We start from the raw sequence: 6,000 nt of genomic DNA, 5'->3' as shown, positions 1-6,000 counted from the left end.
ACCAACCACATGGTTATGTTATATGTTATTATTTTTTTGTCAATTTGTAAAGTTGCCTACTGCGTAGATGTTTGCCTGCCATGTCATAAGAATTCCACTGCTCTGATGACGCTGTCATTGGTGCATGTGACAATAAACTTTGATTTGATTTTGATTCTTCTTTGATCCGTCTTTTTGACAGGCAGTGTTCAGTCTGAGAGGAAAAAGTAAAAACAACCAATATAAAATGCCCGAATCATTTATTCCTTGTTGAATTGAACAACCATGTGATATGTCACACGTGACCCAGGTCACATGGGTCAGACGGTCCCTAATCCCAGAGGTTGTTACACATAGTCCCAGTTTCTTTTCATGGCGTCCCTTTAATTGTTCTAATTGGATTGTGCTGGTTCTTTTCCACGAGTGACACAGAAAGCTTTCATTAATGAATGAATGATAGTGGCAAGACTGTTGTGGTTGTACAAGATTTTTATTGTAACTAAGAAAATGCGGGAATAGATATTAGTGCCACAATGGAGTTATTTGATCTGTCGTTATTTTTGTCCCATTATTAAACCACCATGTCAGACAGGGGCGGCTCCTGGTACAGGCGACATAGGAGGTTGCCTAGCCCTAGGGCGCAAAATGCAGAGAATGAGGCACAAGAGACTGATTTATCATGACGTGACACATGTAATGTAGAACAATACATTAACGTCACACCATCATCCTCTAACCATCTGGATGCACCGGAGATAGAAGCGCTGCGAAAAGCACACACACAAGCACACACACACACGCACACACACACAATAGATTGGTTCAATCAGAAAGACTGTGATTTTTATCTGTATCTTTGCTTGCATTCATTCAGTATAAGATAACAGAAGAGACAGAATTTCAGGGTCATTATGAAATTTGACAACACAAATATGAACTGATTACAAACAACAACATTCTATAGGAACTTAAATTATTGTTTTAAAATACTAGAGATATATATTAATGCAAAGAATAGAGAGCTGTCGATAGTTAGTTTGCTCGTTCACACTCTTGCTCACTGGAGAATTTTTTTAACAAAATAGCTAGCTAGCTAGCTTAGTGTTAACATAGCTCATTACAATATTCCCTTTCATTTTTATTTTTTTTATTATTTAAAAAGGAATGAATCACAGCGGCCACATGACTCATGTGAATCCCTGCATGTAAACGTCACAGCTCAGAGCCGACACAGTCATTAAAGTCAGTCAAAGTCCTCAGTGACAGACATGGAACGACAGGACTGAACAGTGCGTAATGTCCTCAGTAGTGGTAGACTCTGATCTGGTCGTTATCGTCCAGGCCCAGCTGGACCAGGCTCCTCTTGGAGGACGGAGCTTGATAGCAAGTGATTAGAGGTATGCTGGGGTCTTTCTTGTGTGTCTCCAGCCACCTCTTGTTGCCGTCGATCATCCCCTGCAGCCTCTGACCATCGATCTCTGCTGACTTCTGCATGGACCGCAGGCTGGGACTGGTCCTCATGGTGCTGGACGCAACTGGGTCCACAGCTGCTCCAGGTAAAATCTGGCTCCACCGGCTGTTGAAGAGATCCTCAGAGGCCTTCAGCCCGCTGCTGATGGGCGCATTGTAGACGGCGTTGGCTGAAGAGCTCCCAGTCGCCAAGTTCCACGAAGGGTTTAAGGGCCTCAGGGGGGGAGGTGAGGCTAGGGAGCTGTGGCCCAGGGTATGCATGTGGGACGCGACTGGATTATAGGTGGGAGTGGGAGCTGGCACGGAGAGAGGCTGCGACGCAGGCAAAGTGAAGGCTGTGTAAGGTGTGGCACTCTGTGGCCACTGAGCTAATGAAACTAGTGAACTGGGAACACTGTGGAGCTTGCCTGAGATCTGCTGCAGGGAGTCTGCTAAATCTTGGACTTTGGCCGGGACCGCGGGATGTGCTCCTGTCCCAACCGATAGGTCCACAGTGCTGCTGAGGTCCGACTTGGTCACATCGAAGGTCACCTTCCTCTCTCCCGCCAGCCGAGACACATCCTCTGACAGAGGCTCTTCAGCGATTGAACTCTCCAGCTGCTGAAGCTGCTCCTCTTTCCTCCTCAGGAGCGAGTTCCCTCTCTGTACCGTCCGCTGCAGCTCCATCATATTTTGGGCATCCTGCATGAGGTGTCTAGTCATCTCCTCAGTCTCCCTGGTGTTGTGGTTTCGGGTTCTATGTAGAAGGCTCCTTTGATGATGCATCAAATGAAGGTCTAGGAGCTGTGCTCTATCAACAACAGGGAAAGAAACTCTGTGTCATTGCTAACGGGTCCAGGACCCTCACGCCGGCTGAAAAGAACTATAACTTTCACTCAGGCAAGCTCGAGTTCCTGGCGCTGAAGTGGGCAATTTGCAATACATTTGGAGATTATCTTTAAAATGCCCCCACCTTCACCGTATATACGGATAATAACCCCCTTACTTACATCCTGAGCACCGCCAAGTTGAACGCTGTGCGACACCACTGGGTGGGTGAGTTAGCCGACTTCCATTTCACCATTAGATATCGGCCAGGAAAGTAAAAAGCAGAGGCTGATACCCTGTCAAGATATCCAGTGCCACTTCACGACCACCTTAACAAATTCTTAGAGACAATGCCCCCAGAGGTAATCTCTGCCATCTGGCAGGGGGACAAAGCTGCCGAAAAAGGTGATGTACCCTGGGTGGCCGCACTGCAGATGAAGCCAGTGGAGGATGAACCACCTTCTGAGGGCATTCCAGTTATCACCCCTGAAAGCAGTGAAGCTTATCAGAAGGAAGATGCTCCCATCTGTGGGGTGATAAACCTGAAAAAAAGAGGATGAAATCCTAACGACAAAGACAAGCGACAAATGTGTAGAGAGACAGGCAGGCTAGTCCAAGAGTGGAACAGACTTACACTTGAAATATTATACAGGCAGATAGGGCAAAGGAAACAGTTGGTTCTCCCCAATAAATTTAAATCTAATGTAGTAAAACATCTTCATGATGATATGGGACATGTTGGTGCAGATAAAGTCATCCACTTGGTGAGGGAGAAGTTATTTTGGCCTTTTATGCAGTGTGAACTCGAAGATTACGTCATTCGCGAGTGCCAGTGTATTAAACAGAAGCAGCCAGGCATTCCAGAGAGAGCACCTATGGTTTCAATCACATCCAGTGCCCCCTTTGAGCTCATCTCTATTGACCATCTCCATCTTGAAAAGAGTAAAGGTGGTTATGAGTACATTTTAGTCATTGTAGATCATTTTACTCGCTTTGCACAAGCCTACCCCGCCAAGAACAAGTCAGGCGGGACAGCAGCTGAGAAAATCTTATTTGACTTTATCCCACGCTTTGGGTATCCTGAAAGTTGCATCATGATCAAAGCAGGGAGTTTGAGAATAATCTTTACAGAGACTACAACAACTAGCAGGCATATCTCATTCTCGAACTACGCCTCGAATCCTGTTGAACATCTAAATAGGACACTATTACAGATGCTTTGCACTCTGCAGGAAGAGAATGATCTGAGTGGAAAGACCATCTACCTCATAACGTCCATGCGTATAACTGTACCAGACATGAGGGAACGGGCTATTCACCATTTTTTCTATTGTATGGCAGAACACCACGCTTGCCTGTTGATTTGCTCTTTGATTTAAAACCTGAAGCAGAGTCCCAGTCTAGACAGGAGTATGCACAGAAATGGGCATCTCGCATGCAAGAGGCATATAAGATCGCTTCAGAGAACAGTGGAAAGAGCTCAGCTAAAGGGAAGAAGTACCACACATCATCTGTGGTGGTAACTAAACACAGAACTGGTCATCTCAGTGTGTCCACTGTTCTGCTGCCGGGAAACCTCTGGGTTACTCAGCGCTGTTCCGCTTTCTAGTGTGTGGCACTGACAACTCACAAAGGACCTACAGTCACAACCTCATAATAATAATAACCGTTTCTTAAACTAACTGTGCAATGAGAAAAGTAAACACTGTTTTAGTGTCTTTCAGTAAAATTTGTTCTTCAAAAAATTTTTTTTTTGAAGAACAAATAAAGTGATTAAGAATAACGTTATTTGTGATGCTCATCATTTCTCATTTTAATGCAGGCGACAGACTGATCCTCTGAAATTCCCTTTGTAAAGTTAATCGTTGCCTAATATTATAATTTTTTTATATTACAAATTTATTCTCATAATATTACGACTGCATGCATATAATACCTATAACCTTCTGAATTGTTGTTCTGCCAGCAGCTATGATGACACAATTGTCACATTATGTCGTTAAGTTCAGTTACAAGCACACGGTTGTGTCTGATGTCCCTGTGAGGGACCGAGCAGAGCAGAAAGACCAGAGAGCCACAGAGTTTCTTTGAACGAAAAGTTGTTTTTTAATTCAGTTTCCATTAACAAGAAGTAAAAAGAAAATCTCACAACCGGTAAAAAGGCAAATTATCCTCAAGCAGCAGCTGGCAACCAGCTGACAGCATCACAACAAAAAAAGGCCCCCTTCGGCTGAGAGATGAGAACATATATGGTGGCTGGTCAAGCCACTCAAAACAAAGAGGGGGATACACATAGACATGCTAACGTTGAAAACAAACTACCGCCACAACATAACATCCCCATATTAGACCATATAATATTAACTAAGGAAAATTAATTAAATATAAATTTCAAGCAATAATTAACAATTTAACAATTACAGATATAGATAAGGCAACAATGTCCTTCCCCATGATGGCAATAGACATGGTGCAGTCCAATTAGGACTCACAGCCACTTAAGGTGGTCTGCTGCAGCTGAGCCTCCTTTTGCTGAATGGCCAGATGACTCCAGATACAACCACCCAGGAACTGGTAACTCAAAGAAAACGTAATTAATTATCACAGAAAGAAAATATTTAACAAATAAAAGTATGTTGTATGAAATCAAAATGTGTCCAGTTATTTGTGAGTGCGTGTGCAAAAACAAACAACTAAGCAAATTAGAAATCAAGAAGTTACCACCATGTTTCGGAATGTCAGTGTGTGGTTGCTGGTGCGGCCATCACAGTCCCCGTAAAGTATAGAGTGAAAACTAATATGAATTGTCATAGTTACATATAAGAAACCTTATCCAATCAATCAATAGGGACCCATCACACTCATCGTACCCTCACTGTTTGAAATAATAATCAATAAAGCTTTGGATGTATGGCTGCATTCTTTCTTTTCCTTTTTGTGTGGATAACATAAATAGCAAGATGTTGAGATATTGTGGAGTTAGTGAAGAACAGGTTTCCGGGGGTGAAATCACTGCCAACGTCAGGCTTTGGTGTTGATCACATGGCAGATGGGTTTGTCTTTTCTTTATAAAACCTGACCGAATACAGAGCAGGCACAGGAACTGATGTTTTGTAAGGTGCATTGACTGATCGAGACAAGATGGATTAAGGTCAGAGTTGTACATTGACAATTTACTCAATCTAATCAAAGACAAGAACTCTGTACCGCGGTCAAGCCAGCCGACACTCGCATCTCTGTGGTCAAATAAGCCAACACGGAGTACTCAAAGTTAGAGAAAGAACACATCTGGGCCTATATCCGGTTTTCAAAATAAACTGTTGACATGGAGTTAATACAAAATGCATGAAAAGAATTTCTTGGCTTAAATTCACAAGTATATATTATCTTACCTGTGTCATTTTTATGAATAGCCTTTTGACAATATCAATAATGAGATTTTACTAAATAAATATCACAAATGTTTAGCTTCAAGTAGTTTTTTTCTGGATACTTCAAAGTACTATAAAAACACTTTGCTCTATAAGTTCAGAGAGAGACTGATATGCCTTTGTTCAGGTGTGTCCAAAGTTGAAAAACAAAACATAACAGGAACATAACAACATAACAAAACATAACATAACACTAGGTATGGCCTAGTGGTTAGAGTGGTGGCTCTCCAACAAGAAGGTTGCTGGTTCAAACCCCACTCTCACCCTTCTGAATGCCGAAGTGTCCTTTGCAAGATACTGAAGCCCTAAATGG

Source organism: Platichthys flesus, chromosome 5 (genome assembly GCF_949316205.1).
Source record: "Platichthys flesus chromosome 5, fPlaFle2.1, whole genome shotgun sequence".
NCBI lineage: Eukaryota > Metazoa > Chordata > Actinopteri > Pleuronectiformes > Pleuronectidae > Platichthys > Platichthys flesus.
The sequence above is the reverse complement of the archived record's forward strand: the minus strand, read 5'-3'. Positions refer to the sequence as shown.